This window comes from Amphiura filiformis, chromosome 9 (assembly GCF_039555335.1).
Source record: "Amphiura filiformis chromosome 9, Afil_fr2py, whole genome shotgun sequence".
In the NCBI taxonomy this organism is placed as follows: Eukaryota; Metazoa; Echinodermata; class Ophiuroidea; order Amphilepidida; family Amphiuridae; genus Amphiura; species Amphiura filiformis.
This window is the reverse complement of record NC_092636.1, coordinates 53583439-53600074: the sequence shown is the minus strand read 5'-3', so window position 1 is coordinate 53600074 and position 16636 is coordinate 53583439.

The window sequence follows — 16636 nt, the reverse complement described above, 5'->3', positions numbered from 1 at the left end:
CATAGGCCCTCCCAATGTAAGTTATAGTACACATACTGTAGCAGTATGTGGTTAGTTCTACATAAATGAGACAAGTATGAATGTTCAACTTAAAAATTTATTTTATGTGAAAGTCATTTAACTGTGCTTTACATCATGTACAAAGTGTATATTTACTCAAATTCTTGCCTCCTAAAAAGTAGTCATTTCAAATTCACAAAAGAACCTGCCACAGATATGGTGCAATTCTTTATGGTACAACAGAACAAATTATTAATCGATCAAAATAATATTGTGTACAAAATATTAATGATTATGTCCAATGGCCGTTTTTAAGGCCATAATTATAGTTTGTAAAGCAGGGTTTGTATAAAAATGTAATATAGTAAGGGGATGTTTCTGGTTTATTGTTATGTATATATATTATTAAATTATTTGTATATTGAGCCTCTTCTTGCATGACAAATCAAGAATGTTATTAACTTTTGCTCCACATGTTGGTTCTTGACTGATTTCATTCAAGTTCTAAGCTTATTTCTAAATTTTGGGGGCTAATTTGGTTAATTCATTTGTACACATTTGATAGGATTTTTTATGTCCCATATAAAACCTGTAAGTTTGTTATGCTGAAAGAATTTAGAAAATTTAAGGATATGCAGGTGTGTGTCCAGGGCGGGGCCCAGGGGTGCATGGCTTTGTGGGCTTGAGCCCGTCCCAGGGTTATTTTATGCCAAATATGTGAAAATCACCTTACTTTGGGCATGTTTCACCCACCTGGGTATGCCCCCAGTCCCGCAGGGTTGAAAGTTTCTGGGGATGCCCTTGCCGTGTAGAGAAAAGAATTTGGTAAAAAAGTGATCATGATCTTAATATCTTAATTGACCATAATTTCATGTCACAGATGTATTTAACTTACGATTGTTGCTATATTTAATTCTCGGACCCAGCTGTACATGTCAATGCATGTGCGTTATTCGCAGAAGCTCAGACCGTAGCGACTGGCTGCTTAGTTACAACATTGCGTGTAGAGTTATTGATTACATTTTTTCGAGTTGTGCGTACATGTAGTTTGTAATGTCATGAGTGTGAAATGCTTGCTGGATGCACCCTCATTGGATTTCACATGTACATGTGTCAGACAGTTAAATATGTGCCCATCCACCACAAACTGGTCGTAAAGTCGGCATTTTCTATTTTGAGATACAGTCAAAAACACTATATGGATTTCTATGTAAAATATATTAGGAATTTGACCTTTGATGAACCATAACTTCACTTCCAGATGTCCGATGAAGCTGGTTGAGGTGTCATTTGAAAGCGGAAAGTGCATTCTTTCAAAATCTGCAATAAACAGAAAATGATCTAGAGCCGACTTTACTACCATTTCGTGGTGGATGGTCACATATAGTATGAGGTTGTATATCAAAGTAACAAATGTGTACCTTTTCTTCAAGAAAAAGAAAGAGCGTGTGTGTAGTTTGTCTGCATACATGCATTACTACGCATCATTTTGTACATAAAATTATTAAATATGTACCCTGGGATATCATTGTACAGTTCTGATATGTAATAACTATTGCAAATATTTTTATATGTTTGGTCCCGGGAAAGTGCTTCTGATAATGTTTATACAGTTTGTAGTTATGTGATACTTTTACCAACTGTTCTTACTGCATGCTTTTTTTTATAATTTTAAGTACTATACTTTGATCAGCTCGTAATCGGCGGGCCTTATAACATCGCGGATTAATATAAATATATTTTATTTTGAGAATTGTCTTGTGACATCTCGCCAGCAGCATTTTATTTATTTATTTATTTATTTGGCTTCATACACTGGTTACAATATCAAATAACAAAATTAGATAAAAGATGGATAAATATATTGCACAAAGTAAAAGTATAAAAGACATATATATATATACATGTGAATAAAACGCACCACGGATCCAGCACATGTAGGAGAGATACCAGTGTAGAGGATTTATTAGCATCGCGAGTTATTAATAAGTCCTCTAATTTCTCTACTTTCTTTAACTCGCAACATATAGAGCAGACAGGTCAACTGTAGCACTCTTAACATGGGTCTACTTTTTTGACGTAGTGGTAAAAGCCTAACATTTCCCGCCGATTACGAGCTGATCAAAGTATTACGAGCTGATCAAAGTATAGTGTTATAGATTGAAAAGAATCCGAGAACTATGACACATGGAGGATTCAGTACAACACTGCTTTGTCTTTGTCTTCATTTTTGGTGAAAATGAGAGTTTTGATACCAAAATGTATCTTATACCAAAATGTTTTGAAAATAATGGGCTTTGCTGTGATAACAAAGCTATATGTACATTTCCAACCCCAACAAAGCCACAGACCAGTATAACTCGGCCTTATATACAATGCGTATGAGGACAAAATTGTTTTGTCACAATTTTCTCAAAATGGCAGAGGAGATGTGGCAGTGTTGCACTGAGCCCCTGATATGTTCACTCAGTTAGATGCTGAGAACTTGTTAAAACAGTTGGTATTCCTTTCATCATGTTCATGTAAGAATACTTATAGTTTAGCCTATTATGTAGACAGGAATTCATCTTACTGATGCAGTCTTGAGTGACAATAGGCTAATTTTGTGTAAGTTTGCATGAAGGATAGCATAGGCGTAGATCCTGGGGGATGGGGGATAAATCCCCACAATATTTTGCCAGGGGGATGGTCCATACAATCATCCCCCACTGTTGACGCCTGAATATGGGTTTCTAACCAAATTAGCCTTGTATTTGCCCTTTTTAGCCCCAAAAGTGCAAATTTGTGTGTGCTTCACACACATTTATTCCACTTTTACACCACATTAACCTCATATTTGCCCATTTTAGCCTCAAAAGGGCAAATTTTGGCATGCTTCACGCGCATTTATTCCTCATTTACACCATATTTCATTAGTTTTGGCTTCAAAATAGTGCGCAATTGTACCATAAACTTACTCCGTCACCAAAAGGTGCTAGATTCATTATACTTAAGAATTTTTTCCCAACCCCATCCCCCCAATGTCAAAAAGAAATCTACGCCACTGAAGGATAGACTACACATTCTGAATTCCATTTTGGGTTTCCAATGATTCGGTGGTCTATTCATTACTTCTTTAAATGGTATTTTACGTGTGTGCAATATTACATTGTGTTAGAAATTAGGTGACCCCTCAGACAAAAAGTCTGGGAAAATTAGGGGGCCCAACATTCACTGTAGAAGTAGTGATATAACAAACAAACAAAAACACTTTAAAACGGATTAATTACCATCGTGATAAGTGAAACTATTTTTGAATGTATTGCCCTGCACTAGATGTGTGCTGGGTACTGTGCTGTACTTCTGTGTGCATTGCACCATATTATTATTAGCTATTATTATCAAAGCATAGGCATGAAGACCTGTATCATAATTCTTTAGAAATTTCACATTGTGATGAGTCCATGTACGTTTCTCGCAGAGTACGATTAGTGACTTTGAAAAGAGCAATATTGTATCCAATATATGATTGCACACATACAGGCATGACAAGTTATGAATGCAGGCTGGTTATATTGTGGGGCAATGGATTCAAAAATTATTTTGACCCATTGCTATGGTAATTAATCCTGTTACATCACTACTTACTAAAGTTTTGTAATAAGTGAGTTCTTTGTAACTCATTTTAGCTTTGATTTTTATTTGTACCTACATTTATAGTATTTGGGAGCTGAATTTGTCATAATGATATGGGTTAGTCTCAAATAAATACATGTGTAAATCACTTTTAACACTTGTAACATATTTTTCACAGGGATCAGTTGATTCTGAATTGAATGGGGAAAACTTTTCATGGTTCAAAAAATGCATTTCCATGAATCTTTAATGATTGGCAGATTCTCGTCAAATTGAGATATGCCAAAAGAAAAGTATTAACTTTTGTCTGTCATTTTACCAGACACAGCAGATGGCATATTATATCCTAGCCATGGAGCATTTGCCAGTCTGATAGTTGTTCATGGGGGCAAAAGTTCATTCATTGACAACTTCGTACCAAAAAATTGCTGATTTAACAATAATTTTAATTCTTTCCGTCCCAATTTTACCTGAAAATATTTTGTTTGATCAGGCAATTTGTCTGTCAACCCTAGTTATCTTAGGAATCTCTGATGGGCTATTCGGCCCTGATTTGGTAAAACGATCTAACTTGAAATTTGGACATTTTGAGATAAATCCATATCATGGGTAATGTGAGGGCGCTCTTTCCATCGGTGACATCCTAAAATCACCACCATGCCACCAAATAATGATATTTTTATATTTTCTAAGACATTAGATCTGTTTAATAATTTATTTTATTCAAAAAGAAAAACGTCAAGTGTTCAAACTTTAAAGCTCTTTTTCTCGAAACAACGATTTTAATTTCAAGTTAGATCATTTTACCAAATCAGGGCCGTATTCCAGTTGAGATCCATACACCCCCATACATGACCTTAATCTTCAACACAAGGGGTGTAGATTTCAAATGGAGTCACCCAATCAGGAAACCCCATTTGAAATTCACACTCCCTTTGTGGAAGATTAAGATCATATCTTCCATGAGTGTATGGATTTCAACTCAAATAGCCCAATAAAAAAACCATCATGTTTCCAAATAATAAAACCTTCTGTCCAAGTCATTTGAATGCCCAGTATAGTGTCAGGGTTCCCGTACCTCGAAGCCTTTCAAATTCAAGGACTTTTCAAGGACTGTCAAGGTCCATGATTTTCAAGGACTTAACACAACACAAAAATCATGATGCAGCTCTCCATGCTAGCTCCTCTCCATTCCCCAAATATTGTCAAAATTATACTTTGGGTAAAATTTCAATTTTCAAGGACCTTGTGCAAATTTCCAGGACTTTTAAGGTCTTGAAAAGGTGTTTTAAAATTCAAGGACTTTCAAGGGCCATGGGAACCCTAAGTGTACATGTACATCAATGATTTTGAACTGAAACTTATTTCATGTGTGCTATTAAAACACAGGTATTCATCTGCCTTGTAATGGTAAGGTCAGGGACAAGTTATATTCGAACAAACTATACAACACCTGCAGCTGTCAAATAGCAAATCAAAGTTGCTCGTTTTTAGACGTAAAAATACTATTATATAGCTGTATTTGTATTGATTAGTCAGTATTTTCCTATTTATTAGACATTTCTTGTGTGCTTTAATTCAGAGGGTCTTTTCTATACAAATTATATAATGTAATTTATTGCTTTGTACATATTTCAAGGAATTGAAAATAAAAGTTGCAATTTTACTCTCTGCTAAATCATCTTTTTGTCTGAATATTTCATTTTTGTGTCAACTGCAAGTGTGAACAAATAACTGAAGGAGTCACAAGGATTTTGGATCTTTTCAACACCCACTGAATAATCTATGTAGCCATTTTAATGTTGTGAGCAAACAAGCCAAGGTTACCTGTACACTACACAGGCAGGTTTGTGCATAGACTCTCTACAGTCTATGGTTTGTGTGGTTTCAATTTGAATTTGTAGAGTTTATAGGCCTATATCATAACTGCGATTTCAGTCCCGGGGGGGGGGGCACTCAACTTTGGAAGTGACGGGTATGTGCCTACCGGAGTCGCGAAGTAGGGGCCTATCAGGTACAAAGCGTTATTTTAAAAAAGGGGTCATTGGGTACAAACAAAATAAAAAAGGGGTCATTGGGTACAAACAAAATAAAAAGGGGTCATTGGGTACAATATTTTGAAAAAGGGGTCATCAAGTATAAGATTTTTAAAAGGGTCATTTGGTAGAAAATTTTGAAAAAATGGAACACAATTTTGAAAATTTCGGCATAATTTTGAAAAAATGGGAGCAAAATTTGACAGTTTCAGCATTTTTTTATTGCATTTTGATGATGCTATTCATGGGGGGTCATCGGGTATGGCTTTTAAAAAAAGGGGGTCATCGGGTATAGTCGACTTCAAAAGAGGGGCCTATGACAGGCACATACCGTCACTTCCAAAGTTGAGTGCCCCCCCCCCCCGGGATTTCAGTATGTAAACATCTGTCCATGAGAAATTGAATCTGATAGTGTGAAATATATTTCGGGAGCTAGTGCCCAAAAGTCTCCCAGAGTTCTCAGAAACTAGGCGGTTATGTGAGACTTTTGGGAGCTAGTGCCAAGAAGTATCCCAGAAAGCGGCTTCTGGGAGATCTCCAGGAGACGTCCCAGAAATGCTTACTAAGTATCCCAGAAAATGGTTTTGGGATACCTAATTTGCATGTGAAAAATGTCTGGAGACCTCCCGGACCCAGCTCCCAGAGATCTTTCTGCCCACGTTTCTGGAGGTCTCTGGGGCGTAGCAAGAGCATCAAGGGCCCATGGACAAGGAGCAGTATGGGCCCTTTTAACCAGGGCGGGATTTATCTTATGGGGCCCTGGGCCAGGCCAAGATTTGGAGGTCCCGAACTCACATGCCGAGGAAGGCATGTGCACTCAAGTTAGTGACCAAGTTTTGGTTTACGTATAATATAGAGGGGGGGGGGGGCTAACATATTTTGTTCCGATGTTACTAGGACATTTGCACGCAAAGCTCGCGAAAAAAACACAATTTCAGACTGTTTTAGCCCAAGATCAACATGAATGTTGCTATTTGAATGCGCGCGAAGCGCAGAAAATTTTAAAATTTTGCTTTATTTCGGCCAAAAATCATGCTAAAAGAAAATAGGGCAATTTTGGGCCCCATGGTAAATCTGGCCCTGCTCTCCATTATCAGCACTTATTTAATTTTCGCTTTTGTTCTCGGGCCCCTGAACCCTCGGGCATAGGCGTAGATCCCGGGTGGATCCCCCAATATTTTGCCAGGGGGGATGGTCCATACAATCATCCCCCCCAATGTTGACGCCTATATGTGGGTTTCTGACCAAATTAACCCCAAATTTGGCCACTTTAGCCCCCAAAGTGACAATTTATTCGCGCTTCGCGCGAATTTAATCCATTTTGCACCATATTTCAACAGTTTAGCTTCAAAATGGCACAATAACCTTATTATGTCGCCAAAAGGTGCAGAACTTTAACCGTACTTCAATAAATTTTTTTCCAACCCCACCCCCCCCCCCCAATGTCAAAAAGAAATCTACGCCACTGCCCTCGGGCCCATGGACTTCGTCCATCCTGTCCCCCTGCTTGCTATGCCCCTGGGAGGTCTCCGGCTTACCTGCTATGGGTCTCTTTATACGGAAGGTACAGGCTCCCAAAGATGAAATTTGTTTAAAGGGCAGCTTTTGGGTCCAAATTTAGACCCCCTACTCCAAATTTAAATGGGTGCCACAAAAAAAATCCGTAAAAGCTACAGACCTCAAATTTGCAGGTTTTTAATATTTCTACAGTAAAATATACAGTAAAATATAAAGCAAATGTTGAGGGGGTCAGGTGGGGGCCCTCCTTGATATGATAGGTACCGATATAATATGATATGACCCTCCTTTTTGTTATTAAAATTTAGGGCCTGGGGGAGCACGATAGATTCAGGCATAGGCGTAGATCACTGAGGGATGGGGGATAAATTCCCCCAATATTTTGCCAGGGGGATGATCCATACAATCATCCCCCCAATGTTGACGCCTGTATGTGGTATTTGACCAAATTAACCTCATATTAGCCCAAAATCTACCAATTTGTACCATACGCGCATTTGTACCATAAACTTATTTGGTCGCAAAAAGGTGCTGGATTCTCTATACTTCAAGAAATGTTTTCCACCCCCCCCAATGTCAAAAAGAAATCTACGCCACTGGGTTCGGGGGGGGTGTATAAATACCTCATGAATATTTTGATATAGGGGTCGATGATCATGATGATGTCCATACAATCATGACATCCCCCCATGTTGTTGACACCTGAATGTGGGTTTCTAACCAAATTACTCATATAGGCCTAGTAGGCTATATTTGGCCATTTTAGCAGGGGCATAGCCAGGGCCCCCCAAATTTGTTGGCCAAAATAGGGCAAAATTGGATCTGGGGCTAAAATAGTCTGAAATTGAATTTTTTCGCGAACAAAATATGTTTGTCCCCCTCTATATTATACGAAACCAAAACTTGGCCACTGACTTGAGTGCACATGCCTTCCTCGGCACGTACGTGAGTTCGGTGCCGGGGGGTACTCAAGTTTGGTTTTGGTAGGGACGTGCCGCTGAGAATTTGAAAGTGGACCCATAAATATACCAATTTTTCAAGAAATTTGGACCCATTGGTATACCAAAAGTCAAAATTCTCGGCCAAATTTAACCCAAATTGTCTTTTTTGGCTAGATTGGGGCAAAATTGGGCTATTTTTGAAATAATTGAAAAATTTTGAAAAAAGGACCCATTCATATACCAAAATTGGCTTAGTAAAAGGGGTCATTGATATACCAAAAGGCCGAAAATCATCAAAATGCTAGCGGCACATTCCCGTATGGTCATTTTAGTCAGGGAGTGAAGGCAGTTTAGGTAGAATTAATTCCTCAATCGACGATTTTTGTATCAATGGATGCAGAGTATATTGTAGTATTGTATAACAAAAATCGACTAAAATCTACTTTGGGCAAATTTTTTTATAACCCCTTGAAAGTTGCACTTATTCTAACTTTGGGCAAGTTTAATTCCGAAGACGTAAATCAAAATACAATTGCGAAGCTTGGTCGCACGCGGCTATCGCGACGGCATTACGCGCTGACACATGAGCGACAAATTTTGCGTATAGTGCGCATACACCGTTTACCGCGCTGACTCACATTTTATTTATTATCCTTCCGCTGACACACGGTTCGCAGCATTGATTGCATATATTTTGCCATTCATTGACGGCGGACTGTTTACGTTTGTTTTGCCAATAGATTAGCTTAGATTTGCGGATTATTAATTGGGAATTTTAGCATAATAGCTTAAAAGATATTTCGAAGGTGTCGTATTTAGTATTAGTCTAAATAATATTATATTATGCACCTATTCGCCACTTGCATGGTTCGCCATTATGCACTATGTGCGGGAGAGCCTCGAACTGGCAGCATACATGAATGGGAATTGAACCAGTCATATAACATTCTGTGTAAGGTTACGTAATTCTTCCTTTCATGTATGCTGCCAGTTCGAGGCTCTCCCGCATATAGTGCATAATGGCGGAACTGTGCAAGTGGCGAATACGCTGCCTGCTATAGCCCACTAGGTCTAATATTTAAAAAAAAACCAAAAAACATGTCTCTCGTCCTCGGCTCTAGTCCGGGTCTTTAAAAAAAAAAAAAAAAAGGAAGAGTTGCTTTTTTTAATTTCTTATAAATGATCGCAAAATTGGTGCAAATACAAATAAACTTAGGGCTGTTTTAGCGTATAGGCCTACAATAATTTATGTCTGAAAAAAGACAAGGGCTTAGTTATTTTGTTGTTCTGTCTGGGAGGGTAGGGCCCCTCTAATTAGGCTGATCACAAAACCTTCCATGATGTTTGGTTCTTTTAAGTGGATCGTAGGCCTATCAGGGTAGCGTGTAGTACGGTACCCCGGTAGCCCGTATCCCGATTGACCACTTTTTCCCTCGTATTGCATGAACTGCCAATTTGGTTAAAGTCTAGAAGAAGTAGAGTAGAAACTGGATTTGTCAATCATAAAAATCTAATCGTTTTTACTTCAATCCTACTACAAATCTGTCCTTGTAGGCCTACAAATAAATCTATTAAGGGGGTACTACACCCCTGCCCAATTTTGTGCCTATTTTTGCATTTTTCTCAAAAATAATAGCGCATTGGTGACAAGTATAGTTGGCTTTTGCTATGAAAAAGGTGATAAATCCAGGCCCAATTACTGATAATTACCCCCTTTGGTCAATTACACTTCCAGCTAGACAAGCCCACCCCAATGATAAACCACAGCAGACAATCCAAAAGATAGGAAATTGTTATGTAATAATGTTATTATGATACCTGTTGGCACACTTTTTGATAGTTCTATATTATGGGAAATCAGCAGGAGCTAATTGGAGGGATTAGTGGTTTTGATTTTTATTCCTTTTTCATAGAGCAACCAGAGTATAACATATGTATATTATAGGGGCAAGGACTACAACTACTGCACTTGAAATTTTATTTCAGCACAGACAACAGTTGTGGAGTTACAGTCAAAAATGAGGGAAAACCAATATTTGATCAATAAATCAATAACTACTTGCCTTGAGTTGCTGAATTTTCAGTACAGTAGTTGTAGTCCTGGCCTCTATAATATACATATCTTACTTACCACTAATGCGCTATAATTTTTGAGAAAAATGCAAAATAGGCACAAAATTGGCCAGGGGTGTAGTACCCCTTAAAGCTATAGGTTAAACTAAGTTCCGTCAACTTTCGCTTAGAAATAATATTTGAGCATGCAAGGTTGTTTTAACCGCCATCGATTGTCAGTGACTCAATTTCATGGAGCGATAACATTTCAATCAAATCAATATGATAGGGCCTAATAGGCTACGTTCACGCAGGGGCGACGCTAGAAGGGGGTATGGGGTGTGATACCCCCTCCCAATACACAATTTTGTCAGCAAAATGGACTGTGCTGTCAAAACCATGCGATTGTCGGCAAATGTAGTCAAAGCTATGTGTTTGTCGGCAGAGTCATGTAAAAGATTAATGTGTATAATGTGTTACGAAATTGTGTTGTTAACGTAGGCCTATTGTTAATGTTATCATGGTTATAGTAGTAACTAATTAAAAAAATGTCGGAAACAAATTGGACCGCTAACCCCCCCCCCCCCCACACACACACTAAAAAAATTGGGTGTACAATTCACATATATTTCCGTCGGCAAAACACGCTGTACACCCCCAATCATATTGGTCTATAGCGACGGCCCTGTGTTCACGTTTAATAACTCTTGCTTACATTTCTTCCCGAAAACAAAATAACATTAAATTACCATAAGGACATATTAAACTGATATCGGATAATATTGCCAACAATTATTTTAATCAACAGATCAACATTTAGGCCTATTGTATAATCATCGATTATGGTATAGGCCTAATTAGTATCAAACACACGCGATAGGCCTATCACATGTAGGCTATAAGCGTGTAGTGTGCCAGCAGGTAAATACGTAGGCCTATAGTCATAGATACTATTTGGCCGTCAGTTATATTATACATTAGCAAAATAAAAACACGATAAATCTACTGCATTAGCAAATTGCATATAGGCTTATAGACTAACCGTAGGGCCTAGGCCTAGACCAAACTGTTAGCAGACTAAATGCTTGTTGGACCAAATGGTTTGTAGACCAAGTGGTTTGTAGACGAAATGGGTTATAATTTACTAGACCAATGGTTTTAGACTTATTAGGTATTAAACTAAACATGCTAAATGGTTATCGAACCAACTGGTTAAAAAACGGAATAAAGGTGCACGGAAAGAATGCAAAAAAGAGGGGATATGAGAGAAAGCCAATCCACGAGATACTTAGGTCTAGATAACTATTAATTTCCGTTGAAGGCTTCTTGTAATGTCTGATATAGGCCTACCGATCTAGTCTGGCCTCTACCATGTAGTTGTAAACCTATAATAACTTTTTTTTTCATAACAAAGTCCTATACTTTTTGACATTCTTGTCGACCGTTCTGATAAGTTTGTATTTATTTAGGCCGTATTAGTGTTAATGGCTATGGGCTTATTTATAGACCTATGTAAGGTCTAAATTGATTAGACGTTTAGTAGGCCTATACTATAATGACGTATAGGCATAGGTTTAATGACTAGGCCTAATTACAATTAATTGGTGAATGACATCAATGTATTTTATACATAAAATGTATTACTTAAATATTTATTTTTTCGTATCCATTCAACAAATGGGGACATTTTGATTCAGGTATGACAAATGGGTAAAAGTTGCAAAAACTTTAAACGTGATTATCTCAAAATGGCCATTTTTGTGATACGCCACTATGTCATCCGAGCGACAAATTATTGCACAAGGTGGCGATCAATTAGAGAATAAACGATAGGAATTTTTATTTTGCCTATCCTCTACCGTGTGATAGACGACAGGCAGGTCCAATATTTTGAGTAGTGGATGCCGGCGCAGCCGGTATCCACTACGATAACAATATTGGTCCTGCCTGTCGTCTATCATAGGTAGAGGATAGGCAAAATAAAAATTCCTATCGTTTATTCTCATTCTTAGTCAGTTAAATATTATTTTAATAACTGTAAACAATTTTTTTTTTTTTTTACTAAGTTACCGTCATAAAATGAATGAACCTTGTTTACAACTTCACGTATTCTGTTGCGCGTACTGCTAGCGCGTCGCGTATTCCGCACTAGTCTACGCATTACAGCGCAATACATACGCGCACCTCTACAAGCGTGTAAGGCATTATCAAGACGCATGATGACGTGGGGTCGTCTACGGCCTGATAAACGGCACCCGATATCTTGCGATTGTCCAATCAAAAATGTGTCTACGAACTAGACCACTCCCACTGACTAAGAATTAGACACCGACTTCGTGTGTTGTGTGATGTGACGCTCTGGTTTACGCAGTATGCAACGCCAACACGCTCACTTGTTGCGCGAACGCAAATACAAAACAGTAAGCGTGGACGCGTTAACCATGTTTGCGTAAATGCGGCTTAATAGTCGGAAACGTTCGTGATTTGTGTATTTTTACTGTAAAATAGTGATTTTCAAATGCCTGTAGATATTTTTGCCCAGGGTGGATTTTGGTCGATTTTGGATATGTGATTGAATAATTGAAGCCACGTCTACCAGTACAAAAATTGTCGATTGAGGAATTAATTCCAGCAGACACCCTATCTAGGGCTCTCACTCCCTCACTATTTGTACTAAGTACCCCCCCCCCCCTGGGATTCAGCCGAAAGTCGTGTAAACATATTACATGAATCTGTAATTTACATACTGCCAGAATATAAAATAGCTATAGGCCTATGTAGGCCTATTTGATAGCTAATAGGCCTATCGCATATGTAGGCCTATTTGAATCATCAACTTCATCAATACTGCTGAACCTATTTGCTTTGTTTTTTGCCAAATTTTTCATTTCAAAAATACCAATTACACTGAGCAGTTTGAATGACTTATCTTCACTTTTAACATGTTTAAGCAATTTAGGCCTATAAACAATTTTTTTTTTGCACTTGCGCTGCATGGGATCACTGAATATGAATGGGTCTTTAACTGGACCACCGCACTCAAGAAATAAAGGTTCTAAATAGAACCTTTTAATTTTGTCCCCTCAGGAGAACCCCTCTCTTGAACCTCTAAAAAGGTTCTTTAATTTTGGAGAACCCTTTTAAAGGTTTTCTACATAACCGAAAACAGTCCTGTATCATATCAAAGCGTAGACCCTCCCTCGGGTCCGTGGAGAACGACTGGTAATGTAGATTACATAGCATTAAAAATCAACCCAATATCAATGGACTTTCGCGTTCACTTATAATACGAGTATATTTCTATATTGCTGCATGGTTGACTGTGGTGGGTGTAATTAGTGGCGTCGATTTGTGGATGAAGAGGAATGGGTTTTGGCATTGAAGAAAATAAGGGGGGAGTTGGCATTTTTTTTTCATAGGGCATTACGTAATTATTTATTGTTACATTATCCAGAGATGGAACCGAACGAGACTGGGGGCCAATGTACTACGCGTTCACTTATAATACGAGTATATTTCTATATTGCTGCATGGTTGACTGTGGTGGGTGTAATTAGTGGCGTCGATTTGTGGATGAAGAGGAATGGGTTTTGGCATTGAAGAAAATAAGGGGGGGAGTTGGCATTTTTTTCATAGGGCATTACGTAATTATTTATTGTTACATTATCCAGAGATGGAACCGAACCGAGACTGGGGGCCAGTCTAATCAAAGCGTCGAAAATGATGGGGTCATTTTCGACGGTTTTGGGACCATTTTTGGTTCTTTTTAGAACCTCTAAGTGTTCTCCTGAGACGACAATTTTAGAACCTTTACTTCTTTGAGTGCGGCGGGTCCCCGTCGGTAATGCTCCATCCCAGCCTTAGGATTAGGCCTGCTGGTGCTATAAATATCTACTGAAGATCCAAATCAAATTTAAAGCAGTGAAGACTTGCTTTAAACAGGTTTATTTAGTGCTTGCTTTTAAAATGTTTATTTTTGACCACCATACTGGAAATTTCTTTGTCTTCAGTAGATAGCACCACTAACAGGGCTCTACAATATTAAGCTATCTCTTTGAGACAAAATGACAACATGCATTTCATTTGAGTTATCTTCAGTAGATAGGAAAAACACGTGGATTCAACATAATTATTATGCCTAGAAAAGAAAATATCGCAACACTTAGAAATTTTGCTTTGATTTTGCCTAGATAGCGCCACTATCACAATTCTAAAAACATCAATCTATTTCGTTCAAGAGGTAAGAGTAACAAAATTCATTAAATTTAAACTATCTTCGGTAGATAGCAAATGCGCATGAATTCATTATAACGGAAAAACTCATTTTAAAACACGTTTTATGAGCAGAAATATTTTGATTGAAATAAACAAAATACCGTCTTACGCAACTTTTGATTAGTAATACTATGACTGGGAAAAAGTCGTCAACGCACATATTATTCATCCATGGTTTGCTATTCTACTGAAGATGATTGACAGATCGAATGTCGCGCGGGATTGCGTAAAAAACGCGATAATTTGATACTGCAGGCGTTATGCGCGCATCCGTTACGCTTATGACGTTCTCGTACTCCGTTTCCAAAATAATGTCACAATCTGCAGACCTAACCAGTCAGTCGTGAGCATAGACATACCACCTAGACCTGTAACTGCCCATCCCTAACCATGGCAGTAGGGCACGGTCGCTAATGAGCTGAATCGGCTAGTTGTGAAATGAGGATCTCGAAGAATCTCATGGTTTCTCGCTCGCAATCCGTGTACAATAATTTATAGTGGGAATTCCAATTGAATGAACGCAGCTTTCAATAGCATACCGAATATTTGCGTACACTCCGCGATATACGCCAGCGTGTGCAACTGTGCGTGAGCAACGAGGAAGTGAATCTAACCATGCCAACGCACTCGTGATTGGTTAGCATTGTATCCAAGGTCGTGCGTTCACGTTGTAGTTTGAAATACGCGATATATGATCGCGGTTGGATCGAGTACAGCTATTGAAAGCTGCGTTCATTCAATTGGAATTCCCACTATAGACAAAAACACGCTCAGCACTGACTGACCTGAAAGGATAGGTATATACTGTCATCTGTTTTCTGAAAAACATTTCAAAATTGCTTCCAAATTGCTAAGGAGGCAGGTAACACATCGGAGGCTAGCAGTTGTAGTCACTACGTGATGACACTGCTGCATAGTACCCTACTGCCTTGTTTTCGATGTAGTCACTCTCCTGTAGTGACTCTGTCGGCCACCATAGGGTAGGTTATTCTGGAGTGACGGCGGTAGTGACTTCAGAGTTCAAGTGCGATGTAGTCACTATGTCGCCAGGAATTTTGCAGTGTACATTTAATTCTGTGACAAAAAACGAGACCAAGTTTGCTTTATTTTTGTTGTTTTTGATCATTTAAATGACACTAACTTTTTGTTCAATTTTTCCAAATTGAAAACCTTAGGCGACATTCGTCTACCTCCCATCCGATTTACCTAATCATGAACTTTTTGACTTCATTTTCACGTAGTTCACATAATTCCGCTTCGTTTGGTATATTTATAGGTATGTGTTATTTAGATTAAGTGTCTAAATTGTTCTTCTAAAATGATGGAAAAATGCGAATTTTACCGAATTGCAGGCCTTTCTCGTGGTATTTTTTGCGTCACCTATCAATCAACATTCGGGTTGTACGCGCCCTAACACAAATACCGCGCCGGCGCGCGGTTAACTTTGCGTGACGCTCGCGCTATGCAAGTGGTGTACAGTGTGATACGCGTTTAAATTCGCCACAGCATAAATAAGTAAACAAAAGTTTTAAAATACCTGAATATTTTCAAAGCTCATTTCATCTTCGCCGATAACTGTCTACCTCCCGGGTGATTTACGTCAATTTGTACAACATTTTCGTGGCATTTGTGTACAAAACCGTTTTATCTTTCATATTTGTGATTTTTACGATTGTGTTATTTAAATTACAAATACAAAATTAAGTTTAAGTATGATGCTTTTTTTCCCAACTTTTTACTGAAGTTGTTTAGTTCAAAACACACGTTTATTTTTCATCTAAATAATCTTTGATTTCCTTCTTTTTTCGTGACATGCAAGTTTACTAGTTTGGAATGCTAATTTGACAGAGTGATAATTTTTCGTGTTAAAATAAAGAAATTAGAGCTCTTCAAACAGGGAAATGTCATGGGCTGATTGTTCTCGAATCTCATTTTACCTTCCCAAAAAAGTGTCTACCTCCTGGTCGATTTACGCCAATTCGTATGGATTTTTCGAGGTATTTGTATTCAAAACCTTTGTATTGGTCAGATTTTTGAATTATACGAATGTGTTATTTCAATTACCGCAGAAAAATGGACTTTAATTTTTACTGAAATGTGCTAGTTCAAAACACACGCTATTTATTCATCCAAATAAACTTGGATCTACTTTTTGTTTTGCAACGTGCACGTTCATTGTGTTGGCATGATAATTTGAAA